The 23,067-nt window shown below is 48.1% G+C and overlaps 1 protein-coding gene across 1 annotated transcript in view; it reads left to right on the forward strand.

Annotated features, from left to right (window-relative positions):
- The window catches only part of PTTG1IP (PTTG1 interacting protein), a 232,575-nt gene that overhangs the window by 170,023 nt on the left and 39,485 nt on the right, over positions 1 to 23,067 (forward strand). The window lies entirely within an intron of this gene.

Here is a 23,067-nt window from a genome sequence, read left to right on the forward strand (position 1 = left end):
TCAAGATTAGTGGATATGAACAGGGTGGAAACAGTAGATATAGAAGATATAGAAGAAGATGAATCAGTACGTTTATGTGAGATTACGGAATGGAGTTTAACGGAGGATGAATTGATACAGGGGTAGCAGGAAGATGATGAACTGAAACGGGTGATACAGGTGTTGAAGTCAGTCAACCCTGTGTCAGCAGATAAGGGAACATGGGGGAAATTGATGGATAAATTGTCAGTGGACAAGGGATTTTTACTTGAAGAAATTAAATTAGTCCCACTGGTGTGTTTTACACAAAAGGTGTTGCAACTTGCCCATGAAGGTCAAATGGGAATTGTAAAAACAAAGGGGCGACTTCTACATGATTTCTGGTGGCCAGCTCTTGATCATGATGTTGAATGTATGATTAGGGAGTGTGTAGAATGTGTGGCATGTGACAAAGGGCTTAGGACAAGTCAACCGCCTATAGTGTTCAGAGAATTACCTACGTATCCTTGGGAGGAAGTTGCTATGGATGTGTTAGGACCTGTGAGGGATGAACATGCCACTCCCTATGTTTCTGTACTCTTGGGGGATAGATGTGTTGTGTGTACATGATATCACTTCCTCTGCTGTCATAAGATTCTTAGATATAACCTCTTCAAGAGAGAGAGAGAGAGAGAGTTAGCCAGCTAAAGTATCTACTCTCAAATAATGGGGTACAGTTCTGTTCCCAGAAGAAAGAAACATATCTGAAAGAATGTGGGATTCAACACAAAAACTAAGCTTTATACCATCCTCAAACTAATAATGAAAGGGTGATAAAAACGTTGAAAGGGGGAGCTTGCAGAGGCGAATGGTCTGGACTGGAAGATAGATTTGTCGAAAATAATTTCTGGTTACCATGTGTCTCCACTCTCTACCACAGCTCGGTCATCGTTTTAAGTTATTCAAGGGCAGTGCTGCTTCCACAAAGGTGTGTCCAGGATGGATGTTTTGTAACAAGGGTGGTGTTGAAAATGCTTTGGGTGCATGGAGGGTGAAGGAGTTGTTGGCTCAGAGTAAAAGAAAGGAGTATTTTGATTAAAGTAATTGTGTGAAAGAGATAGTGATCAGAGTGGGGGACTACGTGAAGATGAGCGCCCAAGGTTTGTGCTCTTTGGTCCAGGTATACTAAGAAACCGCAGGTGATTAAATGTTTTGAGAATGCGATTAAAAATGCATGCTGGTCGGATCTGGAATAAGAACAGGGTGGCGGGTCTCCATGATGTCCCTGGATGTGATGTTCCATGTGGTTCTGGATCTGAGCGAGTGAATAAGAACACGGTTTGTGTGCATAATGGTGCATCAAGTTGTGATGTATCTAGTGCACTGAGGAGGAGCGTTCAAATTGTTAAGCCTTCTATCTCGAAAGCTTTATTGTATAATCTACTGAATTCTCTCTGTTTCAAAAGAGTTGTATTGTTTTATTTATTGTGGGATCGCACTGCACTTGTAGTGTATTATTTGTTTAGCTTTGTTTTGGGGAGGGGGAAGTGTTATGAAGTGGAATCTACAGGCCAGAAAGGACTGAGGTTATAAATGGAATGGAGTGGACTTAATGTGCGGCAATTGTAGGGCTTTGCCGTTGTTTTAGGTGTTGAGAATAAACCTTCTCTTATCTCATGTTATACTTGTCATGTTAACTATGGTTTGCTACCTTCTAGAATTGGTGTGCGATTGACTAGTGGGGCTGCTTTTAACAGCCAGTGGTTGAGGTAGGGAAAGACTGGTATCCCCAGCCTCCGAACAAGTGGTGCAACACCTGCCATCACTTTCATGAAACCCCGAGGGGAATTTTTGAGGGCGAACGGGAGCATTGGAACTGAAAATGCACTTGGCTCACCTTGAGCCGTAAGTAACGCCTGTGGGACTGCAGGACAGGAATGTGAAAATAGGCGTTCTGCAGATCCAGTGCTACCATCCAGGCTCCTGGAACCATGGCAGACAGAAATTAGGGCAATGTAAGCATCTTGAACTTATTCTTCAGTAAGAAATTGAAAAAATTTAAGATGAAGATCTAAAATAGGACATAGGCCTCCGTCCTTCTTCTGCACCAGAAAATAATGGGAGTAATTAATGGGATAGTGAGATTTTGCAGTTCCAGAGGAGATTCAAGCAAAGTTTGTGAATATCACCCAAGAAGGCCAGGATGCAGCAAAACATGTGATTTGTTAGACTGAATACTACCGACTGCATATATAGGGCATTCAGTACCAGCATGGTGCTTCTGTGCCATGCGTAAATAAGATCCACAGGCTTCTAGGGTGATGTCCAATTGTTATTAATGGACCTATCTGACGGCACCTGTCTCTTTAAAGATGAGGCTCACTCAGCATTGGAGCACTTCAAGGAAAGAAGAGCCAGAGCGCGCTCTCTAGGCCTTTCCACTCCTGTGCAGTATCACAAGCAATTTCATCCCTTTTGAGGGTTTGAAAGGGGTTCAGCGCAAAGACCATGCCAAGACCATCCACTCCAGTAACAGACCCCTCTACCCCCAACAGTCCTTTTGAGTCCAGGGTCAGGGTTGTAGCCGACAGCGTTGATGCAACAGGGACAGCTCCTGACCCCCCACCTTAATCCCCAAGCTGCTTTAGTTTGCCCTTAACAGCATGTGGTCACCCTGGAGGCCTCCTTCCTAGGTCTTCATCCTCTGGACTGATTTTTTTTTTTTTTTTTTAAACAAACTTTATTAGGTCACAGAACACAATGCAGTCAATCCCCGTCCCCCATAGTCCTCCCCCCAGCCAAATCAGGACATCTTGCAATAATCACCCCGGCACATAAGCTACCTCTGTACAGCATTCACCCCAATAATGTCCGTGCTACTAGGTAGTGCATCCACAGGAGTAATCCACCATGAGTGTGCGAGACAGCCAGAATACCCCCACCCCATCTCCCAACATCCCCCCCAACGAGCCCCTCCTCCCTACCCACCCACCCAAGCATGTCGCCCGTATCTATCAGAAGTACATGTACATCAAACCCTCAGCTACCACCCGTCGAGTCCGCCTCCCAGCAATCCCAACAGACAGTACCGCAAGAGCAGAGGGGGGAAGCCCTGTATAGTGCACTCAAGGAACCGGGGTCCCGTCATCCCCCACCGGATCACCCCCATCCCCCATAACCGAACCTTTGAACAAGTCCAGGAGAGCCATCCATGCCCGGGCCCCTTCGTGCGATCTTTCATTGTCACTGCGTCGAGCCAAGCACAATCTATAAGTCCCCTCACTTCCCGCCCATTTCTCCATTTCCCTAGCCCACCGTAAGAAATTAGGGCCCTGCCGCGCCTTCCAATGAGAAGTAATCTCCCGCTTGGCCAGGACCATTCATCCTCTGGACTGATGATCCAGTTCTTTGTCCTCAGCTCCTTGGATGATTGTATGTTCTGACTTAGAATGTAGTACTGTTTTGATGTAAATAGTTGTCAGTTGAGAGTCTGGTATCTGTGCCCTTTACATTGCTTCCTGCTTGTTTGTGTAACTCTAATAAACTAGAGTCTTTTGGATTTTATGAACTCTCAAAATGTGGCGACGAGTTATCTGAAGGCACTGTGTTCCTGCAAATATTTTTTTGTTTCCGATTCAACTTCTTTTTTGCATTTTCACACAATTTAGTTATCTGGAGCCCTAACGGTTCGGGTGATGGCTGTATATGCATTCTACCTCGTGCTGCTGAAGAACCTGCTTGTGGTGTGCTCATGAGTGCATCAGGATCACGAGTACTGACTCCTTTCCTTTTGTCGGCACTTACTCATCATTCCAATATTACACGCACATCGAACAGCACTAGCCGATCATTTGAGTAGGCGATCATTTACCAGCACTCATTCTTCATTCATTGTGTCGATTTATAAAACCCCACAGGCTAAGGGCTTCTCACAGAATTTGTTGTTCTCAAATAACCAGATGAATAAGTTACTTACCTTTGGTGACGCCTTATCTGGCAGAGGCTCTATCTAGCCACAGATTCCTTACCTTAGAATATTCCACAGTCATCAGACTGGATCTGTAAGTTTTCAAGCAGTACCCCTCACGCCAGTAGGTGGTGTCCTTTTGGCTCTACATTTGCCACACCTGAAATGATCTGCACAATGCCCATATAGGCACCACCCTAACACTCTGACGTCAGTTCCTTTTGCAACTTTCCTTGCCAGCAGCTATAAGACTCAATGAAGACTGACAACTGGTGTGAAATTCTAAGGCCTGTCGATGGGTGAACCTCATACTGTAATCAGTTAATAGAGCGAGGAGGATGGGAGGGTCGTTGAGTAATCTGCAGCTAGATAGTGTCTAACAGATAAGGTGTTACTGAAAGTAAGTAACTTGTTCATCTGATGGACTTATAACTGCAGATTCCTTACTTTAGAACAGATACCCAAGCAATTCCTTCCCGGGGGTGTGTCTGCGAAGCAGATTTAAACAAATAAGACGTGCAGGACAGAACGGCGAAGTGCCTGTCACAAAATACCTGATTGTGCAGACAGTAGTGCTTAGCAAAATGTTTGCAGAGATGCCCACATTGCGGGCTGACAGATATACAGGACAGGTACTCTTCAGGTTAATGCAGTGGTCCTAGCTTTGTCTCTGGTGGAATGACCACGCAAGTCCTCCAGGGGTTGCTTCTTGGCCAATGCGTAGCAGATCTTGAGAGTTGTACTTTTCTGCACAGCCTTCCTTTTCTTGGGACACTACGTACCCCACGGGCAGTTGATTGTCCATCCGTAACTCTTTTGTTCAATCAAGGTAGAACAAAAATGCTTTTTTTGTGTTTTGGTGGTGGAGTCTCCCCTCTTCTTGTGAAGGGTGAGGTGGAGCAAGGAAGGTAGGCAGTGTGATGTTCTGGCCTACTTGATAAGGTGTTCCACCTTTTAGCAGGAAGAAGGCACGTGTCCGGAGTAACAGCTTGTCAGGATAGAAGGTGGTGTAGGGAGTGTGTACAGAGAAAGCCTGCAATTAGTTGTCTCTAGTGGCCGATGTAATGGCCATTAGTAGAGCAGTTTTGTTGGGCAATAACCGGAAAGGGAAGTTGTGCAGTGGCTAAAAGAGCGTGCACATTATAAAGGTCAGGATGAGGTTCAACTCCCACAGGGGCATGATGAATGGCCTTGGGGTAGGAAACATATGTTGTAAACCTTTGAGGAACCATACCACAACAGGTGACTTGAAAAAAGAAGGTTGATCCGGTAACCGAAAAATTCTGAAATGGCCGATAAATGGCCTTGAGCAGGTCCCTGCTGGGCCAAGGACACACCAAACAGAAGAACCTGAGAAAGTGATGCAGAAAGAGGATTGATGTTCCTAGAAGCACACCATGCCACAAATTTATCCTAGCCGCAAGCATATACCAACTTGGTGGAGGGACGTTTGGCTGCCAGGATAACATCACAGACTTCGGGAGGAACTGTTACCACTCAATCTCCACGCATAAAGGTGAAGGGTGCTCTGGTTCTGTTCCCCTGTTGCTGTGACAGAAGATCCTCTTGAAGATGCAGCCTGATCGAGGTACTGATATGCTCATGCTCAACAGCTCTGTATATCTGACTCTCCGTGCTCAATCCAGAGACACAAGAATGACATGGGCCTGGTCGTTCCTGATTTTCTTGAACACTGTGAGCAGGAGTGGCATTGGCAGAAAGGCACACAGAAAGCTGAACCTCCACTCAGGACAAAATGCTTCTCCAGGTGATACCTGCCTTGGAAACTCCCAACGCAAAAAATTGCAGACCTTGTGTATTCTTGTGGTTGGCGAACAGATAAAGCCTCTGGGCTCTCACCACTTTCGAAAGAGACCTTTTACTACCTCCAGATGGAGACTTCATTTGTGATCCACTCTGCATCATCTGCTAAGTTCGTCCGTCCTGGCATTCTGCGAGCGTGCCAGGTGTTGAACCACCAGGGAAATGCCTTGAGGTTCCAGCCATGTCTAGAGATGCAGAGCCGCTTGCCAAAGTTTGATAGCCCTATCCCACCATGGTTTTTTGCAGTATCACATGGCACTGGTATTGTTCTTGAACACTTGCACCAGCCTTCCCTTGAGCAAAGGAAGAAAGGCTTTCAATTTCAAGTGGATCGCCTGAAGCTCTAACAGGTCGATGTAAATGTGGGACTCCTCTGGGGACCAGAGTCCTTTGATCTCTACCTCTCCCAGATGGCTGAACCATCTCAGGAGAGACACGTGTTACTACAGCCAACTCTGGTTGGGGTCCCAATTGCAGTAAGCCACAACTGCAGGTCTTTTTTTTTTTTTTTGCCTTTCCCTCTGAAATCTGGACCATGTCATGGAGATTCCCCTGATGCTGTGCCCACTGGAACGTCCGGTTCCAGTACACAGCCCGCATATGCCAACGGGCATGTGTTACAAGCAGAATGCAGGAGGCCATATGACCCAACAGCCGCACGTTCATTCTCACCAAAATCCAGGATAGAGGCTGAAACATCGGTATAATAGCCAGAGTATCCTGGACTCACCACATGAGAGGATAGGCCCGAAACTGCACTGTGTCCAGAACAGCTCAGATGGAAGGTAGAGTCTGACGGAGCCAGGTGTGACTTCGGCACGTTGATAGTGAACCCCAGTGAGCCATTCTTCAACAGTCAATTGTCGAGGTAGGGAAAGACTGGAACCTCATACTTCAGCAGAAGAGCTGCAACTACTGCCATCGCCTTGGTGAACACGTGAGGGGCGCTGGTATGGCCGAAGGGTTACAGCAAACTTAAAGTTCTCTTGGCCCACCTTAAACTGCAGGTCTGTAGGCTGGCTGGACAGGGATGTGGAAATATGAGTCCTGCAAGTCCAACGCTACCATCCAGTCTCCTGTGTCCAAGGCAGACAGTACTTGAGCGAGCATGAGCGCTTTGAATTTCTCCTTTTTCTGGATGAGATTGAGAAGGCACAGGTCTAAGATGGGAAGAATGTCTCTGTCCTTTTTGGGCACCAGAAAGTAGCGGGAATCGCAACCACAACCTACTTCTGATGCCTGCACCCTCTCGATGGCTCCCTTGGCTAAGAGAGCAAACACTTCCTAACGGAGCAAGAAGAGGTAGTCCTCAGTCAGTTGGTCATAAGTGGGTGGCATAGGTGGAAGGGGTGGTCAGAAGGGGGAGGGAACAGTCCCTTTGGACTTTCATTGGGGCAGGTGATGGTGTATTCTGCACCACCACTGGATGCCCATGATGTTAGGATGGCAAACCTAAAGGGTTTGAAGGCAGCGGCTGCCAGCGAGGTGGTGAAATGTCCCGACCTCTGGCTACCAGTCCCACGTGGTCTATGGAACCCCTATTTCCTCTGCCAGGAATAGGATGGGAAGCTGTAAGAAAGTGCCCTATTTTTGCATGGTTGCCTCCACTTTTTGCCAAAGTGCTGATGTACTTTGACTGAGTGTGCCCTGGGTTCCTGCCAAATAGGCTCCCAGGGCCTATGTTCTTTCCCTAAAACTGCATTAAGACAAAACCCAATTGGCACTCTTTTGCCACAGGTCAGTCCCTTGTAAATGCTACCATAGGTACCAAGGGCACTGTGGCCAGGGAAGGCCTCTAAGGGCTGCAGCACTTATTGTACCACCCTTAGAGGCCCTGTACCTTTACACACACACACACACACTGTCATTGCAGGCTGCGTGTTTCGGTGCAGAACAAAGTGAAGAATCAACATGGCACACACCCCTGTGTGCCGTGCCTATAACCCACTGCCCTGGCATAGGTCAGCCACCCCTTTAGCTGGGTGCACTATACCAGTGTTGAGGGTACAGGTGCATGAGCCCTGTATCCCGACAGTGTCTAAGCCAATTCTTAGACATTGTAAGTGCAGTAATGCCATTAAGAGTATGTGGTGCAGGGAGTTTGTCATTACAAACCCCACAGCACCATAATCGCTTTACTGAAAACTGGGAAGTTTGGTATCAAACTTCTCAGCACATTAAACCCACACTGATGCTAGTGTGGGATTTAATGAAAAATGCACTCTGATGGCATCTTAGAGATGTCCCCTGAAATATGACTTCCTACTAGTGTCCTGGCTGAGTGGCTGCTTGCCAGCTGCCACCACCAGACATGTTTCTGGACCCCTGGGTCGAGAGCCTGCTGCTCTCAGGGGTCTGAAATAATGCACATCTTGGGAAGAGGTGCCAAACCTCCTCCCCCAGGATGGGCAGGGTCCACGAAGGGTTTGCTTCAAAGGCTTGCCGCCTTTGTGAGCTACCCCCAGCCATTTGCTGCTTCCAGCAACTGGCCCCCACCGGTTCTGACCTCCACTTTGGGCAAGCGAATTGGCGGAAAAAACAAATAAGGAAGGGAGGTGTGGCCACCTTTACCAACCCCACCTCTCAGGTGGCAGAGACGAGGTGAAGCACAAGTCTCAGTTCCCGCCATCTTGCAGATGGGGGGAACCCAGGCAACCAGAGAGAGGCCTATGTTGCAGATAGGGGGGAACCAGCCAACCAGAGAGAGGCCTATGCCCCCCTCCCACTAAAGGGTGGTGTAATAGGGGCTGTACCCACCCCAAGGAAGGACCTTTGTTCCCAACCTTTACTTACCTGTAATAACCCAAAATCTAGTATTTAGGGGCAACTCTGAACCTTGCCTCCTCAGACAAGAACCGACCAGAAGAAGGGAATAAGGACTGAAGAAGTCGTTCTGAGCTAAGAAGTGAAGGACACCCACTGACTTGGCACCAGCCCTACCGGACTGTCCGCACCTCAACCTTGCTCCAGCGAAATCCAGGTGTGTCCTGCAGCCAGCAGCCCTCAAGAACCCGAAGGACCTGCCCTGCCTTCCAAAACCAAGACTTTGTCCCCTGTGAGCACCGGATTTGCTCACCAACAGACTCTGGCCCCAACCAAAACCGCGAGTCTGCACCAGATGCCCACGGCCCAAATTCGAGTGACCCAACACCATGAGGAGAGCTCCCCAGTGATCCTAACCTGCGATCTGGTGATCTCTGACCTGCCTTACATCTCCAATCGGCACCTGCAGCGTATTTCTGGAGGATTCCCGCGACCGGAGCTGGTAAGAAAACCCGTTGCCTAAAGACACCCCTGCCCCCGACGTCCCACGGCCTTCGGTGGCCCAACCGACTGTGTCCCAGCATCCCAACTTACCTCTCCAACCGGCGTTCACGTCCAGAATATCTTCGCCCCCGAGCCTGCAGTCTTTGTTGCAACCGGAGAATCCCCATTGAAAACAACAGGACACACGATGCCAAAACAGCACCCTGCACCAAGATGCCCGTGCGCCGCTGCAGGTGTACTTTGGGTGCTAACTCGGATCCTCCTTTGCACTGAGCCTAACCCCAGGAGCTTTGCTCCCACAACATTGTGGCCTGCTCGTGAGCAGCCACCAACCGGAGGCCCCATATCCCCCGTTGGATAATATTGAGACTCAGCACTCTGCTCCAGGCCGCCCTAGTGCCCCTGAGGGTGCTTTGAGAGTGCATCCTTGACCCTGGGGGAACCCTGTTTCTAACCCCAGAAACCAACTCCCTAACCCAAGTACTTACCTTGAAACCGATGACCTCATTGCCTCCCATAGGACTGCTTTGACTGCTTTCTTGTCAAAATTGTTTTGGATGGAGTTGGTTTTGTATGAGAACTTGAAAAACTGCAAGTATCTAAAAACTGCTTTACAATCCTATTCTCTTGGAAATGTCCCAGTGCGATATCTAGGCATATCACACTGAGTAGATAAAGCAATCCATAAAATAATCTTAAAAGTAATCTAACAGTAATTTCCACTGTATTGAAATATTTACAAACCTGTAACAACGTCATTTTCATTTAGCTTGCTTGTATTGTTCAAGCTGCCTTGAAAAGTACCCTTTACACTTACCTGTACCAGGCCTGGGTCTAGAAATAACATAACTTAATATTTATACAAGCTTAATTGGTCTGAGTTCAGTCTTTGAGTGTGCGACATCATTTGCTGATTGAGTGTATACAGCAAATGCTTAACACTACCCTCTGATAAAACCTTACTGCTCGCCCACACTACCACTAAAAGATAGTAAGGTGCTATCTACTTTTACCTCTGCCTACCTTTGGGGTTCTACTGGACTCTGTGCACACTATACCTCATTTTGGTATAGTATATACAGAGCCAGCTTTCTACATAAGCCTGTTAGCCCTGCTGGCTGGGAGGGTATGGATGCAATCAAAAACCCCTTCTATGGCCACGAAAGGGGCAGAAGCTGAATGGGGTTTCCGAGGCACCAAAGTGAAGCGCAAGGACCTGGCCTTAGCTCTGCTATCCTTTAAGTGCTCCAGCGCCCAGTCTGCCTTTTCTCCAAAAAGACAAGAGCCATCAAAAAGCAGGTCCATAAGCAAGGCTTAAACATCCCCTGAAAAGCCAGTGGTTCTCAGCCAGGTTTGGCGCCGAATGGCCACCGACTCCGAAATCGTTTTACCCAGCAAGTCTGTTGTGTGCAGTCCACATCGTATGGTAAACTTTGCTGCGTCTCTCCTAACAGCAATAGCTTGAGAGAATAGGGCTGGAACCTCTTCCAAGACAATTCTCCGGATTCCTGCTCAACTCACCTCTCGACTATCACAATATACCAGCATGACTCATCTCATACCTCCCAACACTTATGGATGAATAGACGTCTTGTACCCTGACTTTTAACCATATTACATGTTGTTGGTAATAGCTAGCTGCAGCTGGTGTTCCCCGGTTTGTTTGAAAAGGCTTAATAGCTTTTACAAATGTTTTATCATGCATATGCAAGGACATGTTTCAGGTGCCAATAATGTGAAACTCATTTTGAAGCGAGAATTAACCTGGTAGTGCATTGTCATAAATTTTTCACAGGGGCACAGACTCCACATGAATCTATAGCCTCTTATATAACTGCTCTAAAAGTGAAAATTACACTTCTCGATTGATTCAGGACTAGTTGGTATCTTGATGTTATTCAGAAAAGGTCCAGATAGGATTACTAGCAAGCAAGAATCCTTCAATAATTGAGGCTGTTGACAAAAAGCATCAAACGTCCTGAAGAAAATGCAAGGCAGCTTGAAACACACAAGTAGCTTAAGTTACATCCATGAATAAATAGCAAGGTTACATAACTTATAGTAAAACTAGACAATCCACACACACATCATCTAGAAGCATTTGTTTTATGTGTGGTTCCCTGCTCATTTGTCTAATTTCAAAGGGTCCCCCGCTGTAGGGCAGATGTGCTGGAAGTATGCGAAGTCAGGTCATTTCTGACAAGTGTACACAGATGGCAATCATTTTAGCATAAATAGAATTGCTGATCAAAAGGTTCAGCATGAGAAAGAACTCTGTGGTAATAAATTGAACAAATTAATGTTGTCAGTTGATGTTCTTGAGATGCGAAGTGTACAAATCAGTAAACAAAGTACTGATCCATGCATCATGGTCACGATTGATGTAATTGGTATACAATTAGAGGTTGACTGGATCGAAGATTACCATTATGTGGTTACAAAAATGTGATTTGATCTTCAGTGATAGGGTCAGGAAAATAGAAAGATTACTCGTACCATTAAAGTTAAAGATGGGTGCAATCCCATTAAGAATAAACTTTGTAACGTACCTCACAGCGTGAGATATTAGTTGCCTACATTTTCAGAGAGATGCAGGAAGGTGGTATTATTGAACCTGTTGATGCTGCCTTATTGTTATTACCTGTTGTATTGGCAAGAAAGCGATAAGGAGAATTATGCCTCTTCACTGACCTCTGGGGGCTTAACAATGCCATATGGATTGAAAACTTTGCACTTCCTCGCGTAGAGGTTTTGATTACTGCTGTAGGTCAAACCAAATGGTTTTCCTAGTTGTATCGGTTATCAGCTTACCATGAGGTAGAACGAGATAAAGATTCACTTAACCTTACAGCTTTTGTTATACCTGATGCTACTTTTCGGTTCTGCCACGTGCAATTTGGTTTAGTCTCAAAAGCTTGTATTGCAGAAAGTTATGACCAAGTTTCTGAGGGTTAGTGCTAATGTTATTGTTTTTCAAAACAATATTCTCATTTTCTCCAAAACTGAAGTGGAACACTACATTTTGAACAAGGTGTTAACCATGTTGCAAGATCATGCGATTAATCTGAGGGGAAAAATGCTATTTTTGTGTTAATGAATTTGAATACTTAAGAAATGTGTTGTCGGGTGGAGCAAAACCTGGTTTGGTTGATGCTATTGTGAAAGTTCTGTTCCCCTAAGATAAGAGTCCAATTATATTAATTCCTGGGGTTATGTTAATTTTATTGAAAGTTCATTAAAAACAAATCTTTGATCTTACAGAGTGCGATAGACATTTTTTAGAGAAGAACAGAGATTTTGTCATTCTGTAAGGGAAAGAAAATTTTGATTTGATTAAGCAGAGTATGTCCTAAGCCCCTGCTCTGCAATCATATGTTGAAGGTTGTGAATCGTTTGTAACTGTGGATGCCAATGCCTACAGTATTGGGCGGTACTATCTCAGCTTGTTGGACTAAAGGAGGGTATTGTTGGATTTGCTTCTAGAAGGTTGGATGGTAGAGAAAAACTACTTGGTTATTGAAATAGAAATGTTTGCATGTGAGAGGAGTTGAATCATTCAAACCTTACTTATGGAGGAGAGGGGAAATGTAGTTTGAAAACTCATAAACCAGTAGTGGATATTTTATCTGGAGATCAAATTAAGAAATGTACTGCTAGGTTAGAAAGATGATCATCCAGATTACTAGAACTGAATTTTCAATCAATCAATCAGGGGTTTATAAAGTGCGCTACTCACCCGTGAGGGTCTCAAGGCGCGGGGGTGCAGCTCCAGATCAGTCGAAGATCCAGGTCTTGAGGCTCTTCTTGAAGGTGTGCAAAGTGGGGGGTGTCTGATGTGGACTGGGAGCTTGTTCCAGGTCTTTGCTGCGACATAGGAGAAGGCTCTTCCTCCTGCTCTGCGGATGTGTGGGGTCTCTGCCAGGGCAAGGTCGGCAGAGTGGAGGTTCCTTTTGGGTATGTGGAAGGAGACTCTTTCATTGAGGTATTTGGGTCCGATGTTGTGGAGGGATTTGTAGGTGTGGATGAGTAGCTTGAAGGTTACTCTCTTCTCGATGGGGAGCCAGTGGAGATCTCGTAGGTGCTTGTTTCATGGGGTTCCGAGGACGAGTCTGGCTGAGGTGTTCTGTATGATTTGAAGCTTGTGTAGCAGGGTTTTGTTGATTCCGGCGTAGAGGGCGTTGCCGTAGACCATTCTGCTGGTTATGAGTGCATGAGTAACTGTTTTTCTGCATTCTGGGGGGGATCTACTTAAAGGTCTTGCGGAGGATGCACAGGGAGTTGAAGCAGGTGGAGGCGACGGCATTGATCTGGCGGGTCAAGGTGAGAGAGGAGTCTAGAATGACGCCGAGGTTCCTGGTGTGGTCCGTCGGGTTGGGTGAGTTTCCGAGTGTAGGGGGCCACCAGGAGCTGTCCCACGCAGTGAGGGAGGGTCCGAGGACGAGGATTTTGTCTTTTCCGAATTCAGTTTTAGGCAGCTGTCGCTCATCCAAGCGGCAACATCTGTGATTCCTTCTTGGAAGCTGAGTCTGGTGTCTTTTGGGTTCTTCGTGAGAGAGAGGATGAGCTGGGTGTCGGCGGCATAAGATACTATGCGGAGTCCATGTTGCCTGACTATGGCGGCTAGAGGGCCATGTAGATGTTGAAGAGCATGGGGCTGAGCGAGGATTCTTGCGGTACTCCACAGTTGATCTCTGTAAGTTCAGAGAGGAAGGGAGGAAGTCTGATCCTTTGGGTTCTGCCAGAGAGAAAGGAGCAGATTCAGTCGAACGTGGTTCCTCGTATACCGGAGTTGTGGATTCTGCCTGCGAGTGTGCGGTGTGAGTCGGTGTCAAAGGCTGCGGAGAGGTCTAGTAGGATAAGGGCCACAGTGTGGCCCTGGTCAAGTAGCATGCGGATGTCATCGATGGCTGCGAGGAGGGTGGTCTCGGTGCTATGGTTGCTGCAAAATCCGGACTTGGAGGAGTCGAGGGTGGCATTCTCTTCTGGGCGTTGATGAATCTCTCGGTGATTATGGCTGCGAAGGGAAGAAGAGAGATGGGCGGTCGTTTTTCATGACCATCGGGTCGGCCGAGGGTTTCTTGTGGAGGGGCTTGATCTCTGCCTGCTTCAAGTCGTCGGGGAAGGTGCCCGATTGGAGGGAGGCGTTGATGGTCCGGCCTAGTTCGGGTGCTATGGCGGCGGCGGCTCTGTGGTAGATGTGCGGAGAGCAGGGGTCGGTAGGGGCTCCTGAGTGGGTGTTCTTCATGGTCGTGGTGGTGTCTTCAGTGGTGTCAGGTTTCCAGGTGGTGATGGTTGGCTGGTTGTCGGTGGTGGAGAGGGAGGTGGTGTCCGGAGTCTGTTCGTTGAAGTTGTTTTAGAGGGCCTTGATTTTCAGGTGGAAGTAGGAGCTGAGCTTGTTGCAGAGGTCCTGAGATGGTGAGACGTCAGTTGCTTCGCTGGGGGGTTTGGTGAACTGCTGTATGATGTTGAAGAGTTCTTTTGCGTTACTTGCATTGGTGTGGATTCTGTTGTTGATAAAGGTCCGCTTGGTGGCTCTTATGCGCTGGTGGTATTCATTCATGGAGTTCCTGTAGTTGTTCTGGTCTTCGGTGGTTTTCCTGTTCCGCCAGAGTTTCGCGAGGCGTCTGCTGGAGTGCCTGGCTTCTTCGAGGTTGGTGGTGAACCAGGCGGCCTTCAGGGTGCGTTGTTTGATGGGGTGGCGAGCTTGTCAGCGCAGTCGGCGATCCACCGGTGTAGTTCTTTGGCTGCGGACTTGGCGTCGGTCGTGGTGGAGGTGGGTTGTGGAGGAGGGTGGTGTTTAGGTGTTCCTCTGTGATCTTGCTCCAGTTCCTTCGTTGTGGGTGCGGGGCAGTTTTGGTTGCGGTGGTGGTGGTGAAGGTGCAGTGTACGCAGTGGTGGTCTGTCCAGAGTGGCTGCGTGGTGTGGCTGAAGTGGATGTTTATGCCTCCTGCGAAGATGGGGTTAAGGGTGTGTCCGGCTCTGTGGGTGGGGGTGCTGACGAGCTGCTTCAGTCCGAAGTTGGTGAGGCTATCAAGGAGGGGGGTGGAGTCTGGGTCACTGTGGTTGTCGAGGTGAAAGTTCAGGTCTCTGATGAGAATGTAGTCCGTGGAGGCGATGACATGGGGTGTGACGAGGTCGGCAATGGTGGTGGCTGAAGAGGCGCAAGGGCTGGGGTGGGGGTCTGTAGATGAGGGTCCCACGCAGCGTGGTTCTGGGGCTGGGTTGGATATGGAAGTGGAGGTGCTCTGTGTTGGAGTGGGGGTTGCTTGTGCTGGAGGTGGAGAGTCGGAGGAAGCTCTTGTGTGCGGTGGCAAGTCCTCCTGGGCGGTGGGGGCGGTCTTTTCTTTGGATCTTGTATTCGTCTGGGATGGCGGTGGCGATGTCGGGACTTAGGTGCTGTTGGTCCATGTTTCCGTGAAGAAGACGACGTCTAGCGAGAGGGTGTCGAGCAGGTCCCAGATCTCTCTGGCGTGTCTGTGGAAGCAGCGCACATTGAGGAGGATGCATGTTGGGGCTTGGTGGTGCAGGAGTACTCCGTGGGTTCCGCGGTGGTGGGCTGGTGATGGTGAAGGATTGTCTGTGTAGGCAGGAGAACTGGCCGTTGGTGGTGTTCGGCGTCAATTTCTGGCAGTTGTTGTTTCTTCCGGAGTTGAGTGCTAGGAGGGAAGCGGAGTTGTAGGGAGGGGGGGGGGGCGGTCGTAGATCCAGGGTTCTTGGCGCGGGACGGGCGCAGACAGGCTTGCCTTAGGCGTACCGGCTTCACGCAGCCACCATTAAGTAGGGGAGGGAAGCGCAGCTGGGAGGCGGGAAGCGGGAACCGGCAGGGGGTAGGGGCCGCGGGGGGCAGCAGCAGAGTGAAGGGCATAGAAACAGAAAACGGGCACAAGAGAGACAGAAGAACAGAAAAAGACACAACCACAGACACAGGCACAGAGAAATAAAACCGCAAAGCGGATTACTTCTCTCTTCTACCAGTACTTAATGACCCACAGCAATATTTTTCTGGAAATAAAATTGAAGAATGCATATTTGCCATGGCTGAAGATAAGGTTATTTGTTATGACATAAATTAATGCATCAATAAGATGAAATGAGATCAGATATTAAAGGATGTGGTGAATATTTAGTCAGGTTGGCCTAAAGGAAAGTCATTAGGTTGTGACCTAGAACCAGTTCACAACGTTTCTGATGAGCTTTCTTTCGAAGGTGACTTATTGATAACTGGGATACATTTATTCCTCCTACTGTTCTAAGCTCAAGAATGTTAGAAGCAGCTCATGAAAGTAACTTGGCGATGAGTGCCACTAAATGGAAATTTATTCCTAACTTTTGTGTGGCCTTGGACTGAGAAGTTGTGGAAGTAGCGCGCAGCTGTGTACAGTGCAAGCTGGATACCTTCAGAAAGAGGATTTCTTTCTTCCCCCAGCTGTGCACTGTGGTTCATGTTAACTACATCCTTATTGGGCCGTTATTCCCATACTGTCTGGAACACGGTTGCGCAGGTGCTGCCTATGGTCAAGGATGAGACCCGGGCCACTTCCCAAAGCTATTGCTGACTGGCGAAACGCAGCAAAGTTCACAATCAGATACTGTTTGGATTCACCTTGCAGGTGCCATTGTTTCTTTGGTGGAGTTAGACATCGCGCTTGGTTGAGTAATGCTTGCATTTGGGGGGGATGTCCACGTATTGCTTATGGACATGCCCTTTGATGGAACCCATCTTTTCGGAGACAAGGCAGATTTGGGCTTCAAGGATAGTAGGGCCACTGCTAGGTCGTTGGGGCTTTCTGTAGCCCCATGACAGCTGCATTATGCCTTAACCACTTTGGTGGCTACCGTAGGGGCTATCGGCCACGTTCCCCCCCCTCCCCCAAGCCACCATGGCTAATTACGTGGCACCCACAAACGTCATGGGGCCCAAAGCTAGAGGTCAGCCCAATCTGACACCCTCCCCTCCTGCAGCCATTCACCCAAAGCCTCTTTAGCTTGCCCTACGTCCAGCATGAGCACCAGGTTGGGGGCAATGATACTGTCTTCCTCAATACAGAAGTGGGTGCTCCAGATTGGTGGAACAGGAGGGCGTTCGTCCATTGGACAAATCCCACAACCTCTCCCTCTATCCCCCAGATTGGCTGACAGAGGACCACTTTGCGCTCTTGGGACATGATGTACTGGCCCTTCTGGCCAAAGGAGCCGTCGAGAGGATGCCGAAGGACAGAACAGGGGAACCCTACTCACTAAGGAACCAGGGTAGAAAGAAAGAAAGAAATTTGTTAAGCGCGAACAGCTGCCCTGAGGCGTCCAGGCGCTAGGGAATAGAATGAACCTTCTACTGAAGTTGATCACAGGGAGTACGTTTGTTTTTAGTTAAAGAGGAAGGTTTTTAATTGTTTGCGAAAGGTTAGTAGGTTGGAGTTGAACCTTAGATGTAGGGGGAGAGAGTTCCACAGTTTGGATGCATTGTAGGAGAAAGATCGACCTCCTGCTCTGGATCTTCCTATCTGCGGGACAACGGCTAGGAAGGCTTGAGAGGAGCGAAGCTCTTTCTTGGGGTGGTAGGGAGTGACCAGGGAGTGGTTGATTACAGGGCCGGATTTCCAAAAGGCTTGGTGGGTGATGCACATGGCCTTGAACTTAATTCTTTCCCTGACAGGGAGCCAGTGCAGAGTTTTTAATCCCGGCCCTATCGGGGTTCTGCGGGGGATTCCAAGAAGTGTGCGGGCTGCACAGTTTTGGATCTGCTGTAGTTTGTTCAGGCAGTATTCAGGAGCCCCTAAATACAGGGCGTTGCTAAAGTCAATACGGGACAGAATCAAGCCCTGGATGACTACCTGTTTGGCCTCGAAAGGAAGAAGTGGGAAGATTTTTTTCATCATCCTGATGAGACCAAAGTATGTTGCTGATAGTTTGGTGACTTGTGTATTGAATGTTAGGGATTTGTCTAGCCATATTCCGAGACTTTTTATGTTATCTCTGGGTGTAGGGGGGGCACCTAGGCTGGGGAGCCACAATAGCTCTAAGGTGGAGGGGGCAGATGGACCGAGGAGCATGAGCTCGGTTTTATCCCCATTGAGCTTTAAGCATGACTTCGTCATCCAGCTCTTTACCTGCTCCAGACAGGGAATCAAGCTGATCTGTGCTTGCTGACTGTTCTTATGCGCAAGGGAGACCACTAGCTGGGTGTCGTCCGCATAAGTGACGATCTTAATGCCATGCGGACGGACAATCCCTGCCAGTGGTCTCATGTATGCGTTGAATAAAGTGGGGCTTAATGAGGAGCCCTGCGGTACCCCACATTCCAGAGGCTTGCTTGAGGAGACTGAGGCTCCTTCAAAGACTCGGAAGGTGCGGTCTTTTAGAAAGGACTTGAGCCAAGCTAGGGCTTCTCCTGATATCCCTAAGCGAAGGAGGTGGCGAAGGAGGATTTTATGGTTCACCGTATCAAAGGCGGCGCTCAGGTCAAGGAGGATCACTGCCACTGATCCCCCCCTGATCTAGGATCCGCCTCGCTTCCTCTGTGACTGCCACCATGTTTGGGACGGAAGCCCGTCTGGGTGGTGTCAAGCAGATGGTTGCTCTCGAAAAACCTGGTTAAGAGGTGTTGATGTGTTTTTCGAGGACTTTGCTTGCCCAGGGGAGCAGTGAGATAGGGCGATAGCTGTTGAGGTTGCCAGGATCGAGGTTGGGTTTCTTCAAGAGTGCTCGGACCCTGGCATATTTCCAGGTTGGTGGAACTGTGCTAGTCACTATCGAGGAGTTCAGTAACTCCAATAGTGTGGGAAGAATCACCTGGCTAGCCGAGACTAGCGTATTCGGTGGTGCAGGGTCGCATGGGGAGCCAGATTTTATTTGGTGCATCAGAGACTCGAGTGTTACTGAGTCTAACTGTGGAAAGTGGGCTAGGGTGTTATGAGGCGACTCCTCTACTTCAGCTGCTGGATAGTGTCCTTGGGGGAGTGGGTAAGAGTCAATGTCCGGAAAAGATGTGTAGATTTTGTTTACCTTAAGGTAGAAGAAATCAGCCAGATCGTTAAATCGGGAGGGCACATTGGGGTTGGCGATTGGTGGGGGTGGAAGCGTAGTTAGACTTTTTACCGTTTGGTACATTTCTTTGGGTTTACATTTGGCCGACATTATTTTGTCTTTGTAATAAATCGATTGTGTCAGTTTTATTGCCGATTTGTAGGCTCCAATGGCCTCCCTGTAAGTGGCTTTGTCCGTAGCAGCGTAGCTCAGGCGCCACTTCCTTTCCAGCCACTTACAGATGCGCTTTTTGTCTCTAAGTTCTTCTGAGTACCAGGGCGCTGTTTTCTGATGTCTTTTTGAGCTAGTAGTGCAGAGGGGTAATATGGAGTCTAGTGAATTTGTGATCCAATTGTCGTATTCACTGTTACCTTTCGAGGGATCGCCGTTGAGCACAGGCCTAGTTTTGGTAAGAATGTTGGTCCAGTCGTCCAGACATAGTTTGGACCAATTCCTCATTCTGCGGGGTATGTGGGAGGGTGGGACGCATTTGTGCGTAGTCCAGGTGAGTGGGATCAGGAAGTGATCAGTCCATGGAAGACGACTGATAGTGCCAATTGTTAACTGTGTGCAGTTGCTGAATACAGAGTCTAGTAGGTGGCCTTTTATGTGCGTAGGGGAGGAGACCAGCTGCTCTAGTTCGACTGCCTCTAAGCTGGCCGTCATCTCTGTGGCGACGCTGTCCTGTGTATTATCGAAGTGTATGTTGAGGTCGCCCAGAAGTGTGAAATTTGCCGGTGAAGTAATTAGTTCGGCCACAGCAGAAGGTAGCGCTGTCTGGAACTGGAGTGCTCCAGGAGGGCGGTAGATGAGAATGCCAGTGAAGCTTTTGTTAGGGGAGAATTCGATGACAAAGTGCATGCTCTCACAGTCTGCAATGGACTCCGTAGGGCAGTGACAGGAATAGATGTCTTTATAAATGATAGCAAGCCCCCCGCCTTTTCCCTGGACGCGGTCCAAACGGGCGATCTGGTAGCCTGATATAAGGGCTTGTACCAGGTCAGGCTCTGAGTCCTGAGTGAGCCATGTTTCAGTCAAAAAGACTATGTCCGGCATGTGCTCACCCAGCAGCATTGATATTTCCAAACTGTGTTTGGGTAGGCATCTGCAGTTTAAGAGAAACATGTGGTAGTCCCGCAATTCATCTTTGTGAGGAGGGCTAATGAACTCTGTCTTACAATGAGGGCACAGGTGAGGGATCTCCAGAGGGTGAAACTCTTGGCAACATTTAGTTGTTGCAGTGTTCCTCAATTGGTAAAGAGAATCAAAGCTATAGTGCCTCTTTATTCCCAGTGAAAGGGGGGAAAGGGTTGGGGGGGTGGCCCCTAGCCGCGGACGGGCGCAGGCGGGCTTGCCTTTGGCGCGCCTTCGGCTCGCTGGCGGCGCGTCCGCTGCGCGGCCGGGGGAGGCACATTGTTTTAAGGGAGGGGGAGGTATGGCCTCACGGCAGTGGGCGTGGCCTGTGGGCTTTCCCAGGAATGGCGGCAATCGATTATCTGACCCGCAGCAGCGCTTTAATCGGGTGCGTGGGGAGAACCGAACAGGTTAGGAGGGGGAGTGTCCAGGGGCAAGTGAAACACCACACAGATTAAAAAGCAGTCACAAACACAATTTTTAAAAAACGAGCGTTACTCCCGGCTTTCCGCCTCAGGAGTTGGTTCCAACTAATGCGCGCGTCGAAGAGGAGGCGCGACTTATATAGTTAAGAGGGGCGTGGCCTCACGACAGTGGGCGTAGCCTGTGGGATTCCCCAGGAATGGCGGCAGTCGATTCTCCGACCCGCAGCAGCGCTTTAATCGGGTGCGCGGGGAGAACCGAACAGGTTAGGAGGGGGAGTGTCCAGGGGCAAGTGAAACACCACACAGATTAAAAAGCGGTCACAAATACAATTTTTAAAAAACGAGCTTTCCGCCTCAGGAGTTGGTTCCAACTAATGAATGATTATAAAGGTAAAACGACGGTTCCTGTGGAACAATAAAATCTGTATTTATAATAATACACAATCGCAATAAAGAGGGTTTGGCTATTGTCAGAGGGGGAAGAGACCACATAGGCCAAGGATTCAGTATAACACAGTTTATAAGTTTTTTTTTAAAAAGTAGAGAAAAAGGATATGTTCAATGATACAGATTCATTGAAAAATATTTGTTGTGCATAGTGTCCCAAGTGAACAAAGGAACCTAAAACATAAGTGAGAGTGTAATAATTATATACACGGATTCCACAATTTCATACAAGTCGATGATTATAAATTATATTCAGTGTGAACAGCAGCTATATACAATGATGTGCGCTGGGTAATGGATCGCCTCTATTGTGTGTCGACGACGTTTCGACCCTCTAATCAGTGTACAGTCTATTCAGGACTGACTGATGTTGGGAGATCTGTGTGTTCAATTGCGCAGCCTAGTGAAGATGATGTGCCACACGTGGAAATGAAAGGAAAGAGGATACTCACATGAGGACCCAGCCGGGTACCCAATGTGAGGGGGGGGAGGCTGACAATCGATGGATGAAACGGCCTTGATGGCTGGTCGAGGGCTCACTACAGCTGTAGTGGTCCAGGGCAATGTCGGGAGCAGATGTACGTTATTGTGTCAACAGTGTTAATACACTGGAAATGGTTCAGAATAGTAGAATCGTCTCCATTAGCGTGACGGTGCTACGCTAGGGCATCTACAAAGCTGCGTGAGTCAGCTCCGTATGACCCGTATATCATTGTATATAGCTGCTGTTCACACTGAATATAATTTATAACGGTCGACTTGTATAAAATTGTGGAAACCGTGTATATAATTATTACACTTCACTAATGTTTTAGGTTCCTTTGTTCACTTGGGACACTATGCACAATAAATGTTTTTCAATAAATCTGTAACATTGTACATATCCCTTTTCTCTACTTTTTTTAAACTTATAAACTGTGTTATACTGAATCATTGGTCTATGTGGTCTCTGCCCCCTCTGATTAGCCAAACCCTCTTTATTGCGATTGTGCATATTATTACAAATACAGATTGTTTTATTCCACAGGAACCGTTATTTTTCCTTTATAATCAAGAGGATGCCAGCATCATAAATAGAAGAGGAACAAATGATGGACGGAATGCTGAACAATGCAAATATTCACCCCCTGTCACAAACATCTGGGTTTAATCCATCGTTCTTTTGCTCACCACGCCACCCCAGTTTGGACCCAACCATATGCAAATCAGTGTTGACCCTGATCCTCATGGGAACAGTCCAGCCGGACTGCCAAGCCACGTCCTCCCTGGACCAGAAACAAGCATCCTGGGACCGGTTTCAGGCAGCACCCCATATCGGCCAGGCTAGCTTAAATCCAGTGGCGCAGTGAGCACAGGAACCACGTCTGGGCATACCCTTCCCACCCTTAGGGCAATAAAAGCAAATGGAACAAATGATGCCCAGAATGCTCAGCAAGGCAAACATACACCACCAGTCACAAAGATTTGGGTTTAGTCCATTTTTCGCTCACCACGCCAACCCAGTTTTGGCCTGCCATATGCAAATCACTCTTGACCCTGCTCCTCATGGGAACACTCCAGCCCAAACTGCCAAGCCAGGTCCTCCCTGGACTGGAAACAAGCATATTAGGGCAGGTTTCGGAGTATCACCCCTCATCAGCCAGGCTAGCTTGAATCCAGTGGTGCAGTGCAGCACGGGACCCATGTCTGGGCAGTCAGTAGACAGTTTAGTAAGGTATGAAAGAGACCTCGCCCTCATACTGGTTACATTTTCCTTCACAGACGCTAGCAATGTCTGTTAACAGAATGGCTTAAAGGTTATTTTAGATTTACTTAACTTTCCTCCACAAACCTGATTTACAATTCATTTGTTTTTGGGTTGTTCTGCTGTTTGTGGTTTAAAAGATGTTTTGACTGAAAGATTAGGTAAGCTATTGTTGTTTGCATCTTGCTCCTCCAATGTCATGATGGATATGGTATGTTGCATTGCTTCACTTTTCTTGTAATCTACGATTCTATGCGGCTTCATCTTTTTAATTTAAG

This window comes from Triturus cristatus, chromosome 3_2 (assembly GCF_964204655.1).
Source record: "Triturus cristatus chromosome 3_2, aTriCri1.1, whole genome shotgun sequence".
NCBI lineage: Eukaryota > Metazoa > Chordata > Amphibia > Caudata > Salamandridae > Triturus > Triturus cristatus.